Consider the following 27,119-nt stretch of genomic DNA (forward strand, 5'->3'; position numbering starts at 1 on the left):
CCACACAGAAGGACCTGAGCTGCTCAGCTGTTTCAAACCCACAACCCCTTGCTGTGAAGAGACAGTGCTAACCACTGAACCGACATGCCACCATGGTGCATTTACAGCTTTTGTGTCGGCCTGTTTGGATTTTACACATCGCCTTTTTACTACCTGATTTACTATACAGTCTGATTAAATTCATTAAGTGACTCAGTGAAAATGGGGTCTGACTGCTGATAATGACTGTAAGATGGGGTTCAAAGCTCTGTTAAGTTATTATCTCAAAGGCCAAGAATGAACCTTTACACTCAAGATTAATTGACCATTTTCCTGATGAATTGTTTTTGCACTCATACTAAAGCCCTCCATAGCCTACTAATACTAGTATGTTGTTTAACATATTTCCCCCCACATAATAGTTAAAAATATGGAAAAGGGCTTGAAGCAGATTTGTCCCTAACAAGAAAAAAAAAAAAAAAAAAAAAAGTTCAGGCTCTGGCCTCTATGCTGCCCCCCTCTGGTTGCTGTAGGTTTTGATTTTGCTTTATCCAGCACCACTCACAGAGGTTTACTGGTGAAAGCCCAGATGACTAGCACAGTGTAAGGTAACTTTGGAGAGATTAAGCCATTTTTTGAGCCCCAGTCAGACTCAGATTCAGCTGAGGAGTCTCTTTTGCACCAAAACCGACAGCTGACATATGAGAATGGTAAGACTTAGCGTCTTTTATTTGTTTATGTTGTGTTGCTAGCTTGTTAGCTAGCTTGTTAGCTAGCTGTTAGCTAGCTTGTTAGCTAACTTGTTAGCTAGCTGTTAGCTGGCAGTGGCTGTTGACCGCCTTAGTCATTGTGAAACATACAATAATATCCGTTATGATGTTTTTTGCATTGGTAAGTAGTGGTAGGAAGTTTCAGGGTCTGATTTACATCCAAAGAACATGTAGGCTACACTCTACCATGTTTGTTGTCAAAACTTTCACCATGCTAATGCTAACTCTGATCTCTGTAGCCTACTGACAAGTCTGCTCTTTGCTGGAGGTTTCTTCTTTCTTCCTTTTAATTTTTTTTATTTGCAGTAACAAAAACAAACAAAAAAAAAAATCACAGGGATGACATACAGATGGGGTAGGTGTGGTTACAGGTTAAATACATACAGCTAATCAAAGCATTGGGATTAACTGTAGTTGTGCATGATCAAGATTTGAATGATTATTGTAGCAAAGTTGTGGATAAATTTGGGGCTTTTTTTGTTACTTTTTTTCTGAGAAAGAAAAAAGGAACTAATAGGAACATATTTGGAGGAATGAGCAAAAACTGAGGTGTGTCTGCACTTCTATGATTGTGTGTCTGTCTCTAATTTGTATATTTTGTTTCTTGTTTCTTTTCTGGTGCTGCGTGTCCCACGCTGTTGGCAATTTAAGGCCCTTGACAGCTTTTTTTGGGCCTGTTCAGCACATTGAATGGGAGATGGCAGAGCCAGCGAACCAGTGAGGCAAGCAAAGAAACTTTTTATGTGAGGTAAGATTATTTTATTTAGCAGTTGAGCTCTTTAAATATGGTTTGTATTTGTTGTTCACTAGCACACAATATTATCGTATGTTCTTTCAACATGGGGATGTGTTGTTTATGTGCTAACGAGGTAACAATCGTCCAGGTTCATTGTTTTAATGTTGAATACAGACTACCACAGACTACCTGCTGGAATTAAGTTATTTCCTCTCTAACATGGATGCTAGTTAACTGTAGTATTTGCGGGGTATTCAGGTGCCAACTTTTTGGCTGAGACACAGGTGACCCTACGGTAATGCAACAGTTGTGGGCTTGCATCGGCTTTTTTTTTTTCTCCTGAACTAGTTTGCCTTGAATACCTCTGAATCTCAAATTTTAGGGAAATGCACATAAATTGCCCCTCCAGTAGAGGAATATGAAAATGCCTCTCTGGTGACAAACTTTGCACAAATACAAGTCAGTATGATTAAGGTCAGACATTTTAGGGGACATAAACATAAGAAAAACACATATTTGAATGGAGGGGGACTTTAAATTGTTGTTGAATATATATTAAATAAATTACAATTGTGTCTGTTGAACAATATTTTGAAGTTTCATTCTTGAGGCTTGACAGTCTCAGTCTTGCCCTCCTCTTTCATACTGGCTTTCAATTATATTACTCGAGCTTCATGACTTGAATGAACAAAGTGAAAAAACATTCAGTGAGAGCACAGAACTGTGAATTCGCATGCTGCCAATGCCCTGTCATTTTCCCTCATGCTGCTTTTCAATTAAGAACTGTCAATGACTCATATCAGCAGTAATCCCTTTAACATCCAATTGACTGAATATGCCCCGTCGATACCTTCATCCTAAGTCATTGCATCTATTCTAAGGACAGCAAAAGTCTCCTGTGTTTACCTCTCACAGCAGATTGGCCTCTGATCTCCAAATCCCTTGTTTAGCTTAAGTGGCCCTCTTGGGACTGCGGCAGTCGGGGATGAGGAGACAGAGAGTGATGGAGCGACCGAGGGAGGCCGCGCGTGAGGTTGTAAAGATGGGGAAAGATAGATAAATGAGAAAAAGGGACGAAAGGATTGAGAAAAAGAGATATCCAGCGAGGAGAGAACAGGAGAGGCAGGAGGGAGGAAACCTTTCAGGATGAGACGGCCTTGCTTCCCTCTCCTCCACCACCACCTCTCCTTCTCCTCTCCCAGGCCTGATTGAACTGCCTTGGTTGAACTCATCAGGTATTCACAAAGCCCCCTCTCCTACGCCCACCTCTCCTGCGCTCTCTGTCATGGATGGAATGAGAGGCTTAGGTCCTTTGTGGATCACTATCCCTGTCATATTTTGTGAAGACACCGCCTTCCACTTCAGCTGGGGGTGGTTGAAATAAACTGGGAGGAGGAAGGAGGGCGTGGTTTGATCCTCGTTTCTCCCTTTATCTCCCCCTGTAATACGTGTTTTCTTGTGGCAGAGGTAAGTCAGCTGGATACACACCTGAGTTGCAGTGATGTGGGAAGACGGCAGCGGAGTGACAAGGATTTGAGGTTCGGTCGTGAGCAAACAAGCGCACGCACAGAGCGAGGTGCGATGAGACTTGACAGCATCTCTTCTTTGTTTTTTGATGGATGAATATTGTTTTTGTTTGTATTTCATCTGCTTATCTGCGGCTATGCCAACTGTTTCCTCGACGCTTCACACACAACACACGACACACACACACTCACACACACACACACCCTCCATCCTCCCTTCGTTCTCTTTTTGCTGTATTTTATGTGTTTTTGATCGCCAAGGAGATAGCAGCACCTGCACATCATTTCTGTTTCTAAATGAAAAGCAATGGTATCGACAGGCACTATCGTACACGGACACCGCTGCGACAGAGCAGGCAGGGGAGCATGAGGGGAAAAAAAAGCAACGGGGGCGATCAATAAGCCGGTAATGAGGGCCCAGAGCAGGATGATCATGTGAGGGGAAATAACGTGTTGTGTGAGAGAAAGGGGAGAAAAAGAGATAGGGAGGGGAAGAGAAAAACAAGGAGGAGGAAGAGACCAGGCCATGCATGATACATGGTGGGAAAAAAATATGCTCATTCATACGTGCGTGTGCATGAGTCCCACCAGTGACGCATTATAGTCAGATTATTGATTGTTGTTTTCACTGTGACCCCACAGCACCTGGCAGTCACCACAGATGTACTGTACAGCACAGTTGTCACCGCTCTTCCATGCCCCGAGGTACAGCAACACACACACACACATCGACACAATGAAACCCTCATGGGCTTTGCAGGATAGTCCAACCGAGTCTCTGCTATCGACCTGAACAGGGAAGTCAATGGCCTTCTCCTAAATTATCTTTAAGTTTTAATGTCTCTGCAGCCACATCACAAAGTAACTCGTAACCTGTCCTACAAACCTATGAACAGATTTAAGTGAAGTCATTTTATTTACACAGGTTTTGAAAACGATTTTCACTATTTTCTTCCAGAGAATTTGCCCTTAACCTGTGCATTTGAGAAAACGGTTCTTGTGGAGCATGATCCAGAGTTTTGCAGAATTGTCCATCTCCAAAGATTATATACCCTTGTCCTTGATTACATTATATTATGCAAGGCTGTGACTCAGGTGGTAGAGCAGGTCATCCATTGAAGGTCGGCAGTTGGTTTTACAACTAGGAAAGCACTATACAAGTGCAAGCCCATTTTAACATTATATGTAAAGATACATAAAAATGTGGGCACACGTCTACCTACATGGCCAAATGCCACTCGAAGTAATTAAAGAAGTACGTCCTTATACTTTAGTTGAACCAATCCCTTTAACAAATGACAATAAAGTCATTGTTGTCATTGGTTGGTCACTGGGATGCTGCAGCACCTGAGGCACCTGAGGGAGAGTGCCCTCATTGAGTCCTTTCACCACAAAAGAAATTAACTGAGAAGAAATTTCCATGTGAGCTAATTACAGAGGACACAGATTAAGCATTTTTCCATTTAACACCACTGTAGTAATTGGTTATTCACTGTGTGTTCATAAAATGTGTGTATGTACACATATGTGGGGATAGTCATTGTTGTTATAAAGCCAAGGTTTAGTCACATTTATAAATCAACCTGTTTCAAGTTTTTATTCTATTAAGCTCGTCAAGCACAATCAAATCATGTTTACGATAAGGGGACACAAATTAACTGTAACTCTGGGTCGATATCAGTCACTGGTGTCAGAGCTGAGTGACAGTTTAGTGTAAGAGTTCAGAATTACATTCCAGGCATGCAGCTAAGGTAAACAAAAATACAAGTGTGTGTCTTAAATTGGTCCTTGGTCCAGTAGGTCATGAATCAGTCTGTGGTGAATTGGATTTCAGGCACTAATTAGGTTCCTGTTTCATTAAACATCGGGACACTGATGAGTCACAGTAGCAAGGTAATGTGGTAACGATGTGACATAAACAAAACTCCCCATAGTTAGGTAGACTGCAGTGTTAAAAAAACAAAAAAACAGTCCGTGACTGTAAAAACACCTACATTTGTTTCTCGAGAGAACCATGCGGGCTTGTCACAAAGGTGACAGAGCATGGAAAACACATCTGCAGCTAATAAAATTAATAGATAAGCTTGATTTACATGAGCTAATGAGCAAACTTATAGTTATACTTCAGACAGAAGATGACACTTCAGTCATACTGGCTTCATCAGGCTCCTGAAGAAGTGCTCAGTCCTCGGAAACAGGCTGAATAGAATAGACTGAATAGAAAGTAAGAAGGTTTAGGAAATCACCTTAATTCCTTTAGGGGGATTCTGAACCTCTGTTGGTCAAAGAGTCAAATGTAATTCATTCACTCAGAGACTCGCTTTTCTTTGGGCACTGTAGGTGTCAGTGGCAGTCTCCAGGAGTATGTTAATGAGGGTAATAACGACACCTCAGCACACCTATACAGGCCACCTCGACATCTCTGGAGGGTAGGTTAAAAATAAATCACTGGCCTTATCCCGTCTGAGAGGCTCCCTTATGGTCCACTAGGCCTACTTATAGTACCTGACTCTTCTAAAGTCAGCACCAGTGTGAAGCACAGTGGTTTTAATGTGATGATTAAACTGTATATATTGAAGGTACCTCATTCATTTATCAAGCAAAAGTTAGTTTGGTTTGGGAACTGAGGGTGGAGGGAAGTGGCTGGCCTCCAACAAAACAGATGGTTGGTTGTTTCTCTGCTTTGGTCCAGACTTAAATATCTCTATAATTATTGGATGAACTGCCATGAGGTATTGTTCAGACATTTGTGGTCCCAAGTGGATGAGACCTGCTGACTTAGGTGATCTCCTGACTTGAACCTCTAGTGCCACTAGCAGCATTTACAACGTGATTTCTCAGAAATACATGAAATGACCAGGACCTCTTAACACTGCATTGAATGGGTGTGGCACGCAATGTGGGGAATTTCATGGTGGCAGCATGGTTGGGTTCGACACCAAAACTACTTGGTTAGGTTTAGAAAAAAAATATGTTTTGGGTCAAAATGACTGTTTGTTATATACTGGACCAGTAGGTACATCTAAAAGTGATGTAAGTACATATAATACATATAATATGTTGTAACCGCATAAAGGTCATAAGTACTGTATGTAGATTAAAAAAAGTTAACATTGACCGACTCCCAAAGCAGACTTTCCTGCTCTTCAAACTACTTCTGTAGTTCTAACAGTAACTACCACCCATTGCATGGTGTAGTTGAACCAGGAAATACATGTGTTTGTCACAAAAAAGGATCCTGATTTATTTTTCGTCAGCATTGTTTTTATGATGCTGGCATGCAGTTTTAACACATTACGTACCACCATCATGTAATGGCATTTATGAACAAATCTGTGCAACACTGATGACATTCTCATCAGCTATACTATTCTTAATGCTGCGTCTGCTGCTCTCAGTGTCAAGTATCGCCCGTATTGGTTTTTACCGTAGTTAGTTGAAAACCCAGTGAGTCTCATGAAGACACCAGGAGGGTTTGATATCACTTTAGTTTGATATCGAAAGCAAAGGGCATTGACACATTGTTGGTATTTGACCCGCTGGCAATAACAACAGGCTGAGGTTAGCTTCATCTGCTGTATAATGTGTTTGGAGTTGTTTGTCAACCACTGAAACCAATACAATAAAAACTGTGTTTACTGGTAGCCCCTTATATAAAATGACCATCTAATTTAGTGTTAATATTGAAGTTTATTTAGATGTAACTGGGAATAATGGTAGCTTTACTGGCAATTTGCCACAGCTGTGTTGAGCTCTTTTGGAGTTCTTTTCAGCATTCCAACTCAGAGTGGCAACGTTTTTTCAGACTCGGTTGCCTATAATTACAACTGAACGATAAGATGTGAAAGCGACATGCAGCCTCACAGGGCTGCTACAGTGGCTGTAGACTCTCAGTCTTGTTAATGAGTTATGACACTTTCCAGAAAACTCGCCCAAAACTGGCACTAAGAACTATCCACCTTTTCCCTTCACAAGCATTGCAGCACTGTTACATCTTAAAGAATACAGTACAGAAAAACAAAACGTACATTATAAACTCTGGCCTGAACATCACAAAATTCATAAAAGGGACCATTTGTCACAGAGCTGTTGTGTTGGATTGCATTGGGTTGGACAGGTGGCCATGATGTTGTGTCCACCCCCGTATCTTCCACATGATGTTTTGCAAATAACTGTTGTTTAGTTAAAAGCCAGTCTCCTGAAAGATTGTGAAGTCCACACAGGCAGCACTGTCACAATAATGGACCCTGACAGGCATAAAACACAAGCTTGTCTCATTCAAATGAGGCAAACCTGCGTAGTAAAGGAAAGCAGGGTGTCAGTTCAAATGCTCAAATGACTCTTGGATGCATTTTAGCAATTGTTTGTGTTTTTTAACAGCTTGATAGAGGGTTTTTGAACATTAAAAGAAAGTACAATACTTTTACATGCAGTCAAGCATACTGTCACTCTAAAATAAGCCTGCATGAAACATCTTTCACTATATGCCAGATGTATATTAGATTTTATAAAATGGAACCTCTTACTCTTCTCGCACACAAGTTGAGTGTTTCACCTTCTTATCTCCAACGATCAGTTTTAATAAAGTAGGGACATGTTGTCGGTGAAGTGGAAAACGTTAACAGCTAGAGTTTAAAAAAAATCTATACTCATACCTTGAGGAGCTGTGTATTGCATCTGTCATTTAAGATCAAGTTCAAGTTCATTTATTTATTAAGTATAAGTCTTGTCTTGACAAGCAGTTTGCACAAGACAGAAAAATAGAAACTGGCTTAATTTAAGTAACTGACACCCACAGCTCTGTTGTATTGAAGGGTTTGAGACTAGACAGAGTGGCACAAAGCCAACTTTATACACACCGCCACATGAGTATACTGAAAGAAAATCAGCTCAAAGAAATAGGGATGACAACAATTAATGTACTATCAAAAATGTGTCCGACACGTGAACTGTAATGGATCAATCAATAGGCGATGCAGTGCTGTCAAAGTATATGCAATGTGTCGCTTATGTTGAGCAATGTTTAATGTTTTTTTTTAAAATGTGGTTTTTCAAATAACAATCAATTCATTAATTGCCTTACCAATAATTGATTAAGGAAAGTACTTACGATTTGCAGCCCTACAAAGCTACGTTTTAGAAAACACAAAATAAACAACAACACAAACACCAAAAAAGAAAAGGACAAACAAAAAAACCCTCTGCCTTTTCAAAAATGCCTCAGTGAATGCATGCTATTTAAATTTTTCAAGAATTAGGTCAAAAATATGTTCTAAATCACATGGGTTACATCTGATTTTGAACGCAGTAGGTGTGACTTTAATTGAATTCTGTATTTCCAATGCATGTTATGATAATTTTGTGTATGCAACAAATGCCTGTATGTGTACTTGTTACCTGCGAGGCTCTGTTATGTATTACTGCTGTGTAACCTCTCTAGCAGTATGTCACCAGAATAGCATACCAGATTTCAGAGGACAACAATTATTTCATGAACATAATGTGCACATGATAAAGTATTTCCACAATGTATGCATTATATTACTGACCCAAATATGCTACATTACACTGTAGGGGTGTGCTGGCTTTTCAGATAATAATTACCATGATAGAAACACAAATACTGTAATTGTAAGGATTCATAAATGATAATATAAAAAATAATAATAAACTTGATTTTTTTAATAGCAGCTTTTGTGCAGGAAAAATAAAAAAACAACTTTGATCAAGATTTCTCAACCAATATGTCAGAGCAAATATAGATGTATAATCAGCAGCAATTACTGTAACAATAGCATGTTCATTTTCTCTGTGCGAGGTCTAATGAGTCATTAGCTTTCTGTCTTTTTAAAAATGCTGAGTTTATTTTGAGGGGAATATGAAGATCTCATGGCAATAGCAATCAAGGCATTTCACTCAAGACAACACATCTTGCTGGCACTAGTGGGGAAGTTGGGGGCTCAGTAAAGTAAGTGAGATCCATTCTCCGGGGATCATGAATGTGTGCATAACATCTTATAACAGTAGTTCTTATAAATGTTGAATTATTTCTCTAGATAAGTAAAAACTCAGCTCAATTAAGTCATATATAGAGCACCATGTAGGTATACCACATGTGGTGGCAATTCATACAAAAGCTGTTGCAACCCAACTACCAGCGTGAACGTTGGCAATGTACGTTTCTCAGATCACAGAAATATTACATTTGTACTTTCATATCTTGTGGATATGCTTAAGCATCATGATTATTTATGTTCCAATTTTTTGTGACAATACTATGGTGAACATGTGGTTGTAGTTTCAGGAGCAGAACTACTTGGTTAGGGTTAGGAGAAGATCATATTTTGGCTTGAAATACCCAATTTTGTCACTAAAAAAAAAGATGGAACTGACCCAGCCTCTCACAAAAAAAAAGAAAAAAAGGCTTTTGTGGCTGTAAACATGGCTGTATATGTCCTGACCCTTATTAAAAATATACTTGCTTTGGATGCTACAAACATGGTTGGAAATGTCTCAACCTTTTGCCAAAAAATACATGTTTTTGTTACTACAAACATGGCTGGAAATGTCCTGACCTCTTGTTAAAAAAACCTGATTTTGTTGCCATAAACACGAATAGAAAACATATACACACTTACAAGCTGTGAATTTAATCTCATGCTCTTTTCTGTTTGTGACAGGGAAGTATAATTTATTTTTAAAGACTTTTTTGGTACAGTGATAAGCTTTGGGTTTAAAAAAAATAATGAATTTCTGTTAAATTTACCAGATGTTTTGATTGGATGGCAAGTAAGTAAATGAAGATTAAATGAGGAACAGCATGCTCAAGGAAAAAGCGTGTAATGAGCAATTAATAACCATAAAATACCAAATGTGTAAAGTGATAAATTGAATGATGGGTTGACTAAGTGTCACCCAAAAAAATTATGGCCATAATTATATCCATTATTATCCATCATTATTCTCTGTGGCTTGTTGCAGTGTGGTCATGTTTGAATTGTGTGAGTGTATTTCAGTTAATTGTTGAAATGCATTAATGTGTTCTGTGTGGTCCTGTTTTGCACCGCATGTGTTGTTCTTTGAAGGCCTGTTTCTGCTGTCATGTCTGCCTCTGTTGTTTCTTCTGCTGTTTTGATGGAGCCACATACAGAGATTTGAAAAACAAGAGTCAATCGTCCATGGAAGTTATAAAAGATACAAAATGCAGGACTGCTACGCTTGATGCTACTTAACAGTCTAAAGAGTAGAACTCAGCGACCACAAATTATTATTTAAAAAATATAAATTGCCTTCCTACCAGCAGAGACACAATCACAGCTAATCTCCCACTGAATCCTCTCTCCGGTCCTAATAGCGTGGCATATCGACTTTTCATTCCCACCCTGCTGTCTCTAGCTCCAGCAAGATGAGTCACATCAAATCAAACCCCATCAAACGTCAAGCTCATAAATGAATGGAGGTGTCATGAGTCAGATTCTTTATTATCAGGAAAGTATTACGTTTTTCCACCTTTCACACACATCTGCCCAATTTCTCTTCCACCGGCTGCCTAACTGGCATTCAGTGGTTTACTTCAGAGCAACAGAGAGACACCGTCAGGGGTCATTCAATCATCAGGTGCAAAAAATGTCTGCTGCTGCTTTCTTCACAAGCACAGATTTGATAGTTTTGGGCAATCTGAAGGAGGGTGGAGTGTTTGGGTTTGAACCATGCTGTTGATCAAGAGAAATTGAGCGCCTACAATTGCTTAGATAAATGTCTTCTAAGACTTCAGGCATCGTTGACTCTCTCTCTGTATCCTCTCATTAACTGTGTTCTTCACTTTCCAGTTCATTTCTCCCTCCTCTTAAACCACTTTTCTCCATTCTGAGACGTTATGAAGCTCCCAAAGAGATAGTAACCGAGCTGCCACCAGCTGAAGGGAGTCACTTTATGCTTCCGTTTACAGATCACTGAGCGGGGAACACAGGAGAAATTACAGCCATTGAAACGGATTGAAAAACATTCATAATGTATCCCTGGAAATTCACATAGTAACAAGTAAACATCGGAGGGAGGATCCCCTTCAGGGTTAAAAGTTTCAAACACAGATGTTGGTATGTTCAACTGTACATAAGCCAAAGTCTCTAGTGTCTAATTGACATGCTTTGTACACACAGTCATACAACCCAACCACCTCAAAAAGATTGTTTTGCTGAACTATAACAATCCCATGCTACGTGTGCTTTTACTAATGACAGAATAGAGTCCGCCAAAGGTTGCTTGTCAAGAAATGCAAACATTTAATATGTCAAGCGTTTGAACACACATCCACTGTTTCTGGTAAAGACTTTTTCTTCTAGTGGCCACAGCGTTAAAAGTTTAAGAGGAGCCAGAAGTCAAAATCACAGAGCTTATGTCTAAGATATAGATTAGCGTTGATATAGCTAATTGCTAATTGTCTGCAGCCATGACTTGCTTTAAGCACAATGCAAATCATACAATTTATGTAGTATTGTATTGTCTGATGCATGTATACTGTATTTATGTCTATATTATCAATTTTTCACTAAAATTAGAGAATGCACGCAAGTTTTTAGGGTTCAGGTTAGGGTAGGGTAGGATGAGATTCAACTTTATGCGTTTGAGTCCGTCCACCTTGATGCGCCTGGCTCACAAAACTTGAACCAAGCTGTCACAAACTGGGCAGTGTAGTTCTTAGTTTTTAGAAATAGGTTTTGGCTAACTGTTCAAATGGATTAACAGAAAGTTTATGAGCCGGCCAACGCCCATTCAGGTGCATTCCATAAAAGGGTTTGTCACCAGTGGGAAACCCATCAAGCTGCCAGTTGGGTGGAGCAGCGTGTCCCCCAGTGTCCTCGCCAGATCTGGTGGAAATATAGTGTTAAGTACACACAGTGGCTGCATCTTGCAGAAAGCAGTAATCATAGAACGGCTGGGATGTGCTGTTCCAGGGACTACATGTGATGAAATTACTTTTCCGGAAAGTTGATACGTGTCAGCTCTAAATGATGTTCACCAAGATGCTTTTGGTGTCCAAGCTAACACAGAAAACTATAGGTACAGATATTTTGATGCACAGTTACAGTTAGGGACATTTGCAGTGTAGTTATGACTCTTGTAACACAAACTTTGCTCAAATACACACATGAATGAATTAATGACTGAATAAATAGTTGCCAATATTACCAATGCCACAAGTTGACCTGGTTTGAGGACATTGGAATTGGAAAGTTACACAATTGTTCTAAAGTGTCTGAATAATGTTTTTGTTTCAGTGCCAGGATGCATAGCTAATCAAAATAGGATCAGATGCACTTTATTGTCAGTAATACATTGCTGACTTGTGCTGTTTTGTTGCATATTGCCAGTAGATATGTAGATAGAGTCACAAATTTAGATGTTGTTTCATGCACATATGACACTGTTGTTCTAATTACAGAGGCCAGCATGCAGAAACAGGTCTGAGATCTGATCTTACAACAGTAAGTCAAATAAATGTAGTTCAGCTGTGTTAGTCTACATAAACATTGAACCTTATCATTTATTAACTGGCTTACAAGCATTTTGTGCTTTAGAAATATGGAAGAATGAGGGCACTGAGATTTTTCTCTTTCAAACGGATCCCTCCGTCTGAGTTATTAAACCACAGAGCATTGATTTCCCTTCGGAGTATGTGCAGTATTTAGTGCCCAGAGAAAGAAAGGGGTGAGTTCTTGACATTATTAACAAATGTGCATTGTGCACAGGAACTGACTGATAAATTGTTACCTGACAGGTCAGTTCAAGCTATTTGAAAAGAAGTGGGAGGCACAGGAAATATTGGAGAAAAATATATCAGGAAAGCGTGACCCAAATTCTAACAGCTTAGAATCCCGAATCAGAGCCAAATAATTCACAGAGTGCAATGAATGTGAAGGGGTTTCTCTCAATGACTTTCTGGCAATACAAAACAACAATTCACAGAGGAGCAAAAATACATGTTGGCACAGGGACACCGGGATTTATTCATGGAAATTCTGCAGCTTACAAATTTTTACTACATATTCACCATTCAGCGATAAGTTCAGGGCCTGACGTTTTTACAGTACGGTGCACCTCCACTAATGTGATTTCCTACAGAGGGCGAGGGAACGACACCTCAAGGTTACATATGGAAACTTTCACAGTTTGCATGTTTTCAAAGAAGTAAAATAATAATGGTAATTTAAAGCTGCACACTAACTTCTTTGGCCCGTTGGGGTCAGCAAAAATGAGCTGAAGACAGTGTAAAAAACAATGAACCAAAAGTCTTTAATGTTCTGTAGAAATACAGAGGAAACACAGATGAAAAATAGCCTCCTGGCTAATTCTGGCATTTTTAGACCTTGTGTATTTATTAATTTGCACTGTCCCCCCTTAAATACATAAATAAAAAAATAAACAAAAGGCTGTTTATTGCTTTACTTCTCAGTTGAGCTGTAACTTTACTTAGCTCAGTGGTGCCAGTTGAGCTAGCATTAGATGCCTCCTTCAGCACGGTGATCCCATTGGCGGTTGCAGTTACATAGAGAGAAAATAGTTCCATTTATTTCCATTATATTCAAGACAAGGCAGAAATCTCTACAGCAGATATCTCCGACACTCTACAACTTACACCAAAACAATCTAGATTGATAAATAGCACCATGAAGAGGAAAAATATGTTTTTGATTTGGGGTTGAACTGTCCCTTTATGTAAATATAATAATTACAGTGCCACGCAAATATTTTTTTTAATGTCACAGCTCTGTATTGATTTATGCGGCTTATTAACAAAATTTTAGCCTTGTTGGCAGAGTGTTTTGTACTTTCCAGAGCACACAGTGAGTGTGAAACCACGCACTCCTCTGGCACTGTTGTTTCAATTTAAATGTAAATTAACTTCTCATAAGCCCTTTTTAAAGCAAATTTTTGAAAAACTGTGTTGGTGTTTACAAAGGCAACATAATAACATGATCTTGCCATATACAAGAGCAGCAGCTAATTGAAACTATGAATCAAAGTGTGACTGAATGACATTCCCGTTTTACGGCGCTGCAGCACAGAAGGATGAATGCCCTGCACAAAGTCAAAAGGTAATGTGATACAGTTAATAATGACCTCATTATTATTCAATTTTTGCATTATTAGTAACACAGAAACTGTGCCAAAATAGTCAAGGCTTATTGGCTCTGTCGAAGTATTACAGTTGAAGTGACAGCTGGAATAGAAAAAAGAGCATTACATAGCGTGCTTGTTTTTTGCATGTTGGAAAGTAAATGGCTGGTTCCTCCTGGTAGTTCCACTCTCTTATTCTTCATACTTTGTATTGACTCATGCTCTGTGGCATGCTAATGCTGCGCTAAGTTTCTTCTGCAAGCTGCTGGGGGGTTGTGATAAAGAGGCTCGGCTGTATGAGGGGTGCTTGGCTTTTTCTGGTTGGTTGACTTACCAGAATGTTGTTCTGTTAACTAACCTCAAGTAAATGGCAAGCGTTCTCTTGTGCCCTCTTTTGCTGTACTCTCTTGCTGAGAATAATCCGCTATTATACATCTGTAAAAAATGCAAGCCATGTGCCAAGCTGGAGGCTCTCAGAAGCGGCTGTCATCATATCCCACTTGATCTAAGGGGGTAATTCACCTAAATTTGCAATTTACATTGGCAAATAGTCTCACTGATTGACATTTAGAAACATTTTGTTTGAGACAAAGTATTTTAAAGTCCCATTTGGTCAACCATTAAGGATATGGAACTCAATGATTTTATGAAGTCTGATTTGCTTAAAAAATTATATGGGCTGAGTATTAGTGTTAATGGGATGCTGAATTACATAGTCAAGAGTTTAATTCACTCAAATGCTGCTTTGTCAGATTTGTGAAGTTTCTAATTCAGACTTTAAACTCTCTATAGTTTCTTAAAGCTGCACTCATCTGATGTTTTTCACATTAGTAACCCCCAGAGGAGTATCACCCATCTCTGCATTTTCCCCTCAGCTCTAAAGGAGCCTTTTAGTCTGTGATTTTATCATTGTTTTGGTTGACCCAGATTCAGAATTAAAGCAGCTGTATGTAACATTCAGAGCATATCCAGGACTGCACATGGTTCTCAAAAAATGGAGTTAGCTGAGCTGCAGAGAGCTGTGCCTGCAGCTAATGGTGCTAACTCAATAAACCATGCTAATAACAGCAACAGTGCTGGCAGAGCTAATGTTGTTAACTGGCAAAAAAACAGGAGGGTGGGTGTCACGGTTCCTCGATAATGACGCTCAGATATCGGTGGTAACTGTTGTATCAGGACAGTACAGAGCAGAGGGGATTTTTTTAGCCAGGGGCTGACACACATACACTAACATACACTTTCAGCTGGTGTGGCTGCCACAACAACCCATTTCAGATTTAACAACACACAAAGAGGGAGTATGACTTCATTCTCTGCTCAGAATGTCATTACTTCACTATACCTTTACATACCAAATAGTTGTTTACGTTTATGCTCTGAATGTCGCATACACTGCCATTAGAGCTTTAAATGTTTGAGCTGTTGAAGCTAAAAGAAAATATATTGTTTGGTTTGGTGGGAACAAAACAGAGCTTAAAGGATAATGGACTTTGAACTTGTATTTATTAGGTGACCAGGACTACTGGCAAGTGTTTGCTAATTTGTTTACCTTAATAATGTGGTAATACATTAATATAAGGGGATATTTTGTAATTGGCTAAAATGCAATCATAAAACCAACTGGCTATCATTTGATGACAGTTTAGATATTTACTGGCGACACTGGAACTCCAAATATATTTGCCGTCGCCTCTACCAGCTAAATCTTTGTCAGACTGATACCTGATGGCTTCTGAGGTTGCTTTAATTTTAATATTGCACTCATGGGATTGCAATTTGCTTACATACAATCAACAGTCAGTTTGTGCAATAACTCTTCTTCTTTACATAATAACAAAATCTTCATCATGCAAACATATCTTAGAGCCACGTCCAAGTCGTTGAGCATTGTGATTTTTTGTTTTGCTTTTCATTGTCCCCTTGAAGAATGATTAATTGGCCTGCAAATCATTTTAATTCTGCCAGTGGCTGCTGCTGTCCATTTCAGCCACTCAGAGAAGTGACTGCTGATTGAGGATAGAAACTGACCCCTGATTACTTGATTTGCTGCGCTTCACTGAGAAAAGCAATCTCCTCATTACTCCTAAGCTGTCAGTGACATCAAAGAGGCTTTCCAGACTCTTCCTTTAAACAGGAAAAGATTCTGGTCTGAGTAATGCGGGTTTGTACTTCTATAGGGCAAAATTAAAATTAAAATCTACCGCAAATATCTTCTGGGAGGCAAATTCAATTTCAGATTATGCACGTATCATGTCTCTCTTTGTCATTACTGAGTGTTCAAACATCTCTTTTGTCTTTGTCTGTCTCCTGTTCTTTATCAGAAGGGCAAACAGACGTCGTGTATACTTGATAAATAACCACCCCCCAAATTTACACTTCCCTGGTTTAGTGTTATTCCGATGCAAATCTCTGCAGATCTGAAAAAGTGGGGATCAATTGCATCATTGTCTGTTTTCAGGGCAGCTCAGGTGCAGCTTTGTATTCTCTGCCGGAGCCTTTCAAATTCCACAGAGGCTGAGTTAGTGTTAAAGCATAGCAGTGGCATGAAGTTGTGAGCTTTTACTTGTCATTGAACCATTCTCTGAAACTGCTGCTGCTCTCAGCAGGGGACCAGAGGTAAAAGAGGTGAGGGGAACAGTAACAGCTTTCAGTTCCACATTTGAACTATCTAGCCTTGTAAACAATCCCTCCAAGCGTGGAGAGTGACATTTGAACGCCATTGAGGCACACGCAGGGCAATAAAGTATCCTGTGTTGACCCCTTGCTTATCTCCCCCTGACCATAAAGCAATGAAAAAGTCCTGTTTGTCATCCAAAAACAGCAGATATTTACTGCCCCACAGCCCAAAATGACAATATTATATCTGCAGGGGTTTGATACTCTTGTTGATCATTGACCATAAGTTAATGTTTACTTTGTTGACATTTTTGGCTTCAGAAATCAAATGTAAAACTTAATGTTCCTTGCTTTGGACAATTTGTGGATTTTGAAAATAACATGTTTTTCTTCTGTCTTGTTAAGAGTGCCCACTAACTACTACCAAAAATCAATGGGTACTAACAAAATAACCAATCGTGGATACGAGCAAAAGTAAGAGAAAATTTGTTCGAATATCATTTCTCATATGAGGCCCATTGAATTCCAGAAATCAGTGGGTACTAACAAAATAAAAACAAATTTGTGGAAATGAACAAAAGTTAAGAGAAAGTTTGTCATATATTATTTCTTGCATGAGGTCCATTGTTTTAGAAGTCACTAGTACGTTTTAAGTCTTTGCAAATCTTGACTCAAGTCTTACGGCAAGACTGTCAAGTCCCAGGTCAAGTACCAGACAGACTAATGATATGTTAAATTTACTGAAATCATGATGGTTTTTAACAGTTGTATTTTTTGTTAAAACAAGTTTTCCCAAAAACTGTTTGTATGTTATTGTACATATGTAATGATCCAGTAATTTGTGCATAACCCATGTATTTGTGCTGTGATCATGTGATCAAGGCCCTGACAGAAGTAGAAAAGAAAACGCGGTGCTTTAAGTTATTTTAAGGTATTTCCTCACCATGTTTGTCTTCCTAAACCTTGTAGCTTCACTTGACTAAACCTAACCTCCGTAACTTCACGTCAATTACGTAAATTTACATCATGGACGTAACATCAGTTATCTGCCACTAATTCATGAGATACTATACAAACAGTTGTCTGAGGATATGTTACTGCATTCAGCTTTTTGTTGACCACAGTGCAGTTTTTGTACCTGAGTACAATTATCTTAGGTACAATTTCTTCCAACTGGTGCTCGGTAATGGAACTTTTAACTTGCTGCGGATGAAGAGCACTGATGTTAGTTAATTCACGAAACGTAGGGAAATGAATTGATTAATGGCAAACTTTTGACGTGACATACCTTTTAATCATTGGACTTGGTGTCAAGTTTTTTTTTAAGTCAAAAGTCTAAGATAGGTCATGAGTCATTGCTGTTAAAGTCAGGTCTTTTGATTTTGTTAAGTTGAGCCTAATGTCATTAAATTTGTGACTCAAGTCTTACTATAGTCCAAGTCATGCGACTGAAGTCCACACCTCTGTTTCCTATCTAAAATATTTTCAGTAAGCCCAAACCCTCATACAGAAAATCCATTTCTGAGGGCTTAATGACGATGTGTCATTGCACATTTTTAAGCTGAAACAGCAAAGCGGTTTTATATGGCATTTTTGGAGACACATTATCTCTTGGTTAGACATTTTTGTTGGGTTTCCACTCTAATTAACTGGCTTATTTGCAGCAGTTGCTAAGTCATATCTGTTGAGGAAATATGACTTTAATGTTTTTGTCATTACAGGACGCTATAACTCAGGAGGTGATCAGTTTTATCAGCGCTGTCGTGAGCCACCAACAAAGGCCCATTAAGGTAATAAATTACATAATTTCCCTTTAGCCTACTACTAAAAATCCTGACAGTGGAATAACTGGACAGAAATGGATTTTCTCCTCAGAAAGTTTTTTTGTGCTCTGAAAGTTATTTCAGTTTAAAGCCCTGTGGATGTGAAGCAGTGCCTGAAATCTTTCCCGTTTAGCAACGTCACAGAGGCCATTTAAAAGTAAATCGTACTCATGAGAAATGTTGGAAGCTGTGTTTTGTTTCTGCACCTCCAGGGAATAAAAACTACAATGCAAAAAGAGCTGTCTACCCACATCTGCAAAACTGCCACTGAGCCACGGGGTGAGGTGGCAGAGGGAACAAAAGTCGGAGGTTAGCAAACAAAAAGGTCAAAATGGGTTTGTTTCAAAATAGAGGCAGAACCCGAAGCCCGAAGTTTACTTAGGCTGAATTAAAGATCTGTCATAACACTGGGTGGAAAGCACTTGAAAAGCAAGATATCCTCAGATCTCGCTGTGCTGAGCTCCAGCTATGCACATTCATAATGACACAGTAGTTTTATCTTGTGCTTTGTTGTTTTAATTAGCCTCATAGACATTTGTCTCAGTAATATCAAAGTGCACCCCATGATCTGTGTTTATTATTGTGAGACCTGTTAAATATTTTTTTCGCAAGAACTCTTCATTTTGTGTACTTGGTTAAATGCCTAGTGTTGATTTGTGAAAGGAAACAGGTGTCTAAGCAGAGGGCAAATGAAACAACCACAGTTTTCATTCCTTTCAAAAGAAGCCAGAGGTGATATTGCTTGCGTCTCTTACCATTCATCCTTTTCAACATAAAAGGTATATTTCACATAAAAGGCGCGACACACTGAAGTCTAGAGGTATCAGAGTTGTAGACAGGGTCAGGAGGAAAAAAAAATGTTTCTGTCAATTTTCACTTGTATGCAGGAATTCACTGGTAACCCTGTAATAGGGTTAACACCACAGCAAACATCAGAGGTAGTGTGCAATTTATCAACAGCTTACTTTAGAGTTGGGATTTCTTTTTGCCCTGTGTCAACTTGCCATGCCGGAGCTGAGGTGTGAAACAACAAAAATCGAATAAGTGTAAAGCCCCTGCACACCCACAAAACACCCACACAGGTGTTTTTACTTCTGTTGCATGATAAGACTGCATCTCGGGACTGTGTTGGCATATAACACCTGCGCTTAATTAACCCTCAGCCTTCTGTTGTTTTTTTTTTGTGGGGCCTGACTTGTGCGTTTATTTTGGGTTGTGTTTGAAATGTTCACAGAATCAGTCCATATGAACACCCCCTTCGTGGTATTTGTGAATTTGTAAGTGTAAATTTTCTGGATTTGTTTGCTGACGTTTTCAGAAATGGATGCTAATTATTTTCTTTAAAGTTTATATATTATCATTTTAGTTATGGAGAGTTGGTCTTTGTAATGTAATATATCTGAGGAAAGTACTGATCTTTTTTCTCTGATACTATGCCTTTTCATTTTGTGCATTACGTGTCTCACTTGCTAGCTTGCTAAATTGTTTGCCTCTATGCCTCTAGACGTTGGCAGTACCATCTATGTCGCTGTTGCCTGGCAGCAGGACTCTCATGAAATAAACACTTGAACGCCAAGTGTGTCATGTACAAGACTTCCCATGTGGTAACTACAAACTCGAGTTCCTTTCGAACGCTGCCGAACTATCAGACACTAGTTCCAGCAGAAAAAGAGATGCAGTAGTACAATGGAGTATGAATAAAAGTCGTTGCTAGTAGGGGTAGTTCAAATCAGGGCGGGGCGGGTAATCACAAAGGCGGGAGAACACTCAAGACAGGAAGTAAAATAAAACATGGCACAAGAAACGAGTGTGACAAGAAACACTAAAAATGACTAATCGAATGCAACAAGGAAAAACCCAAAACCCAGAGGACAAAATCCTTATGATAACTGAATATTAAAAACAGAGACAGATACCAACATATCTAACTGAAGATATATTCCCCAGAAGTCTACAAACTGGAGGTTTTTTAAATTTAATTTAATTTTATTTAACCTTTGTTTAACCAGAAAAAACACCTTATGTTGCTGCCAAGACTGGCAGCAACATAAGTTGCAGATAACATAGAACAAAAAAATGCAAAATCAAAAAAGCAACTCCAAAACAAGCAATATAAGAACACGAAAAACAACACAAAATGAAAATACTGCAAAGAAAGTATTTAAAAAAAAAAAAAAAAAATTAAAAAAATTAAAAAAGTACATTAATATATGCTATAAGTGATGCTTCAGAGCAAGAAAAGCTAAAAGATGAGCTAAAATACGCCCTGACGTCGGCATAGAGTTGATGGTGTACAAAATTCCTGCAACAGTGCTTTAATACAGCCTAGAGGAACCAAAGAGTGCAACTTCAAACTTCTGCAGAAGATTCCACATAAAAATGAAGGTGTAGATGAAGGCTCTTTTGCCAGCTTCGTACATATCCCTAGGTATAGACAATTAAATTCACGAAACGTAGGGAAATGACACACACATATACACATAATGGAAGTAGGCCCATAATAGTTCTGTAAATAAGATAATGCCAATGAAAAAGTCTATGAAGTTTAAAAGACAGCTACCTAATTCAAGTATAAAGGATACAGTGATAAGTAACAACTTGTAATGAATCTCAATGAACTGTAATACAGAGAACATATGCCCATGATCAAGCAAAAATGTAGTGGCGACCTGTCTTTTTACTTCATGATCTCACACAAATTTGTGAAATGACCACAAGCTTTGAACTCTGCATTATGTGGTGGTTGCATGTATTGTGTTAAAATTATGTGGTGACTGGCACAGTTGAGTTCAGTAGTTCAGTGGCACAGTAGGTTTCAAAGAAGATCTTGTTTATTGGTTTAAATAACAAAGCCTTTAGGAAGAACATGGGAAAATGCAGGAGGTCTGACACTGAAACAGGGAAAACACACACTAAATACAGAGGCTGTTAATGAGGGACACGTGCCAGCAAAGCTCATTTGGAATAGGTGAAATTAACCAAGGCGGGGCAGACAATCACAAAGGTGGGAAAACACACAAAGGCAGGAAGAAAGACAAGACATGACGCATGAGGAGTGATCTTCACAATAAAACATAATACACTCCACATACTCAACACATAATGCAGTGTTGAGGTTTTGTGTTAATTTCACATATTTCTGTGTGACCTGATTTAGGATTAACAACCTTTAATATTGTTATTAGTACACAGAGTTCCTAAGTTCCCTACTCTGACCAACTCCTACCTGACGTGAGATCTAATCAGGCAAGGTGATTAAAAACACCTGTGTGAGTGTGTGGGGCCTCTAAATAAAAACAAAAACTGCGAGGCAGCATTTTAGGCAGAATTTAATGAGCTTGAAATTGGTATATTAGATACAGAATCTTCCCAAACAAACACAAATGAAAAAAAGAAAAGTACCATTTAAATGAAACTTTTCCAATAAAAATGTGTTGTTGTTTTTTTATCCACACCCACTGGCTAGGTTGGAGTCGGTCAATGATAAAAAGTGGGTCCAACTGGGCGATCAATAAAGACCAGTGGAAATTAGTACTGTCAACACTCCAAGTCTCTCCTCAGAAGTTCTACAAAGTCACTGTATAAGCTCCAGTGGTAGCACGGAGCGCTTTTAAAGGTGTACACTGTTAATTGAGGTCACTACAAAATAAGCAAACAATATCAAAGCAAACAAATGGAAATATGCAGCAGAGGTGTGAATGCATTAGTGATTCCAGTGTCGCCTAGCTGATGTTCTTGCAGGGCACCGTCTTGCCTGGTTACCTTCCGCTTGACGACAGCTCCAACAGACACTTTGTTCCAGACTTCCTCTTTATACACAGTTGGCTGTCTTAAGCCTTTCACCTATCAGTTAGAGCCCCTGAAAAAGGTTTTAAATATTTAGTATTACTCTACAATATTAATCATTCAAGACATAATGAGCAAACAATTGAAGTTAACTTAATTTAACTTTCATTTATTAAGACTTTAATACTCCAACACTCAGTTTATCTGCTTTAATCGGGGTTGTGTGGGTGTGGTTTGAACATATTTTGACAGATCTGGCACCAGAAGCAAACTGCCCTAAAACTGTCATCATTTTTTTATTCAAATGTTACTAAACTCTGAACATACAACCACTTAAAGGGATAGTTTGAATCTTTTAAAGTGGGTATGAGGTACTTATCCATAGTCAGTGTAGTACATGTCAGGTGGCATGACCCCTTTTAGAGAGGCAGGCAGCAGTACTGATGAAACATTCTGGCCTCCTTACGAAAAAGGCCCTTAAGTCTCACAATAAAACAAACTAACTGACTGAGACAGCAGTAGACCAGTAGCTCCTGCATTCTGCATGGAGTCTGGTGGCTTTGACGAGGACACAGATAGGTAAATTATGTCAATAATGACTCCCCCATGGGAACAAGCTGTCTGCTTCAAGGTAAAGCAGTGACAATATTCTCCAGAATTCCCCTAAACTGCTGTGAATTATTTTATGAGGAACTTTTCAGCCCATTCTCACTCCGAATTCGCCAAATAGCTCTGTTCTGTCAGTGCTTTTGGTGTAAGTGCGTGACGCCAAAAGGCACATTTTGCATGTGCATGGTACGCCGCGATGGCGTCAGCTGTGGATGCCACCTGCTGCATCCCCTTGATACGTGCATGGGCGGTGTCACTTGAGAACGTGGTTGGAAGAAACCTGGTGTGAGAGCATGAAACGCATCAGGACAGTGTCAGGTTGAAACGCTGCCGATCATGACATAATATAAGGAGAGCGAGGGCACTAGATAGATTGAATGAACTCTGCACCTTGAAGCGAGAGTCCGGTGATCATTTACTGTTGGAATGTGATGCCTTTTTTCTACACCTAATCATGTGCCTCTTTGCCCTAAACTAAAACATTTGTGACTTTGTTGCCTAAACCTAACCATGCGTGCTGTTGTTGCCTTAACACTCATATATTTGTTTACATAACAGTATCGGCATCCTGGAGCACAAACAGCAGACATGGGAGGATACTTGTAATATGTAGACACAGAGAACATATGATGAGTTGGGATGAGAACGTGTTGGATTTTTTGTAGGTGGCAAAAATACATTTCTGTGCTGCCCCCATCCCCAACAGTACATTGCTTAGGTTCTGTGTTGATACTCCTGCTTACTTCTTCAAACTGACATCTACTGTATATAATACACTGACTATGGATAACTACCTCATACAACCCCACTTCAAAAGATCCATCTCTTTCAGGTATTCTGGTCCACAGAACGTCTCACCCTTTGAACCTGAAGGGTTACATAACCCTGTTTCCCTAGTTGGAGTATCTCAGGTCAGGGGCTGAAGCTTCCCCAGTAGGATAGCGCCACCACCATCACTAAACACACACAATCACACAGCACCTGTCACCCCCGACACTGACACATCCACTCCCAACCTCCCTGGCACTGTGGTTTTCTCAGTGGTGAAATGCTTGCATTGTGAAATTGCCTCCTCCTCGGGGAGCTATTCAATCACTCCAGGCTCCGGCCCACAACAAAACGGGCAGTCCACCCAGGGAGAAAACTAATGTGCGATTCCTCCTATTTGCCATGGAGGCCAGGGAAAGAAAAATCTCCCTTTCGGAGGCAATGAATGGGCTGCTTCCCAGGTTATGGGTGCTCCAATGAGTTGATTAACTTCACAAGGACGAAATGAAACTTTTTGCTGACCAATTTATGTGATTGGTGGCGAGCCAAATGATGTGTTAGAGAAGAGATGGGTTTCGGGGCACCACTCATCTCTTCAAATGAGACTTGTGAATTAAATCAAATTGAGGACATGCATAGGAATAACGGACTACCACTTTGGGAGGCCATGTACACAGACAACTCGAGTTAGTGTCTTCATTAGATGGGCTGTCTGAAAAACACTGCTGATTGGCTCTATGTGCTCTTGCATAGTGGCCCTGTCATTAATTATGTATACACTTGGTGGTGATGCCACACCATGTCTGACTGACCAGAGCTGAGATAATGACAACTGAGGTCAAAATATCAGGCTCTACCTGCCCACATTTGTATTCTGGTCACTAACTCGAGGCCAGCCTCACAGGCATAATGCTAGGTTAATAGATGTATAGACCAGCGGGATATTTATCCAGCAACTAGTGTGTATGGTAGAATCATTTGTCTCTGTTTGTGCAAGGAATAACATTTGAGCATGCATGTTATTTTCTTTGACTCTTTTAATTACAGTTGTTTGCATTGGAAAAATGAGTTAATTGACTGTAATAAAAATGACAGACTTTGACCGAAAGCAATCTTTATCCCTGTCAGATGAAAGGAGGCATTCAGAAGACCTCAATTTAACCTAACTTTCTGACAGTATTCACAGAGTGCGATGCTGAAACAGACCTCTACATGTATTATCTGAAAACTTGGCAATCCAACATAATCTTTCATTCGGCCTTTAAGTTAAAGTTTGAAAACTCTCACAAGCAACTTTGCGCCGTGTAAGATTCAGACATTCTTTCGCTTTATTTGACACTTAAAACAGCCTAAAGAGATGCTTGGCACAAATTATTAGTCAACAGAGACTTCATAGAAATCATTGAGACTCAAAAGTAATCCGTTCCAAGCTCTACTTGGATGTTGACTAATCTGGCTTGATCAAGGAAAAGCTGAGGTACGTGGTAACTGTGATCTAAAATACAAAGAGGATGATGAGTCACAGTCAGGCTGTGTCTTGTAGTTAGTGTGACCCGACATTCAAACTGTGTTAAAGCATTTACCTCACTGTAGCAGGTTGACTCCTAAATTGTTCTTAGAATTCAAACTCCAGAAAATCCAGAATATCAATTTCCTGCATAGAAAGTGTAATTGTTTGGGGATTTGTTTTCACTCAGTCACTTTGCCTGCAGTTTACTTCACACAAGATTCATTAGGCTTGATCATTTACCTTCAGTTCATGCACTGACATTTACGTTATGTGCATGCTCAACCAATTAATGAAACCTTCTTACATTTGTTTTATCAGCAATGATGGCTTTGACAGTTAGGGAAGTCTGTGTTCACCAATTCTTTCAGCCGGGTGTTTGCGCTGAAACCTGCTCGTCTCTTTTCTAGGACGATGACATGGAAGACGTGCCGCTTGGTGCTGATTAGGAGGCTTTATCATCTGTTACTCAGTCCCACCCCTCTTGTCGGTGAGTCACTACCCAAAGGTAGTAAAGAGGGTTAGGTCTGCTGCTGGCTGTCTGCCCAGCGTCTCCTGAGACAGCAGGGAAATGTAGTTCTCTGGGACTAAAGAGCAGAGTTCCTCCAAAGGCCATCCCCTCTGCCCTCATCCTCTGGGACAATGGGTCGACAGTGGCAGCCTGTCACTAAGGAACAAAATTTCTACCTTAAACAGGAAAATCACTGTCTTTCTGCTCCCTGACTCTGTCGTTCATGACTGGCTGCCTTAAAAACAACTTTATTCTACAGCACAGTTTCTTTTCTGCTTTGCCCTCAAAATTTGGTGGTTAAGGAGAGGCAGGTCTCCCCCTGTAGAAACCAAAAAAAGTTAAGCCCCCCACCCCTAACCAGACAATATTTTTTTATCGATCATTGACAATAACTGGGAAGCATCTAACAAAAAGGGATCCATGTTGAATATTATTGAAGTAAAGGGCAACCCAATCAGCATCAGCAACATGAGCAGACTCTTTTTGGTTTAAATTCTCTACATAAATCACACTGAGTCAGCTTTGAATATTTTCCCCTGGTCATCCACACCCCACCTGCAGTGGCTTGAAATTGATTGTCGTCGGGCTGAAAAGATTCCAAGATTGCCCCTTAACAGAGAGGGCATCCATCTCTTTTTAGCTTCAGCCAGAGCAGCGGGTTAGAGTTGTCCACTTTTGGCGACTTTCCAATGGCTCTTACTAGCAGGCAGATCCAAGAAAGAAACACTGTTTGCATCTTTAAATCTTTTGACTTTTACCCTCCACCTTTTGCTCTGCATCAAGGATCAGCAGGGAGTCTCACGTCTTAAACAGAAAGTTTCATGTGTTCAGGTCATTCTCCAGGTTACTGTGGTTGTATACTGTACATGTGTTTCTCACCCTCGTGGTAATATCATGTAATGTGCTGCATTGACACTAACCTTGTGTTAGACATCTGTTCAACACTGCCTTCTGTATGTCAGCTAGGATGGATAAGGTGTTTCAATCAGGCCTGAGTGGGTTATCGCTGACCTATGGCTTAAGAGATGTCGCCTTGCATATTGAAACCATGGTTCCATGGACACAGGCCGCGCCCTCTCACCTCCTCCCACTGACATTCTTATAGATGCCGAGGAATTCATGCACAAGGAATACAGAGAAGCTAGCTCTGACAGTACATGGAGCCAGCTGCAATCTCACTGGCTAGGATTTTTTTGACACATAGATAATGGCTCATTTTTAACATGCACAAAATAGTCAGTTATCAAAATGAGTATTCCACTAATACTGAATTACATTTCTATAATACTGCATACATGTAGCTGTGCATACTCTCATTAACACGACCAAACATGTTGTTTACCATATCAAAATATGGTACAACAGTTGGA

The 27,119-nt window shown here is 39.6% G+C and overlaps 1 long non-coding RNA gene across 1 annotated transcript; it reads left to right on the top strand.

Annotated features, from left to right (window-relative positions):
* Window positions 1-569: 569 nt before the first annotated feature.
* Window positions 570-27,119, top strand: LOC121944973. The gene is made up of 5 exons (XR_006105934.1): window positions 570-689; window positions 1,401-1,497; window positions 3,654-3,716; window positions 18,467-18,535; window positions 25,649-27,119. It is a non-coding gene; the product is annotated as an uncharacterized LOC121944973 (long non-coding RNA).

This window comes from Plectropomus leopardus, chromosome 6 (genome assembly GCF_008729295.1).
Source record: "Plectropomus leopardus isolate mb chromosome 6, YSFRI_Pleo_2.0, whole genome shotgun sequence".
Lineage (NCBI taxonomy): Eukaryota > Metazoa > Chordata > Actinopteri > Perciformes > Serranidae > Plectropomus > Plectropomus leopardus.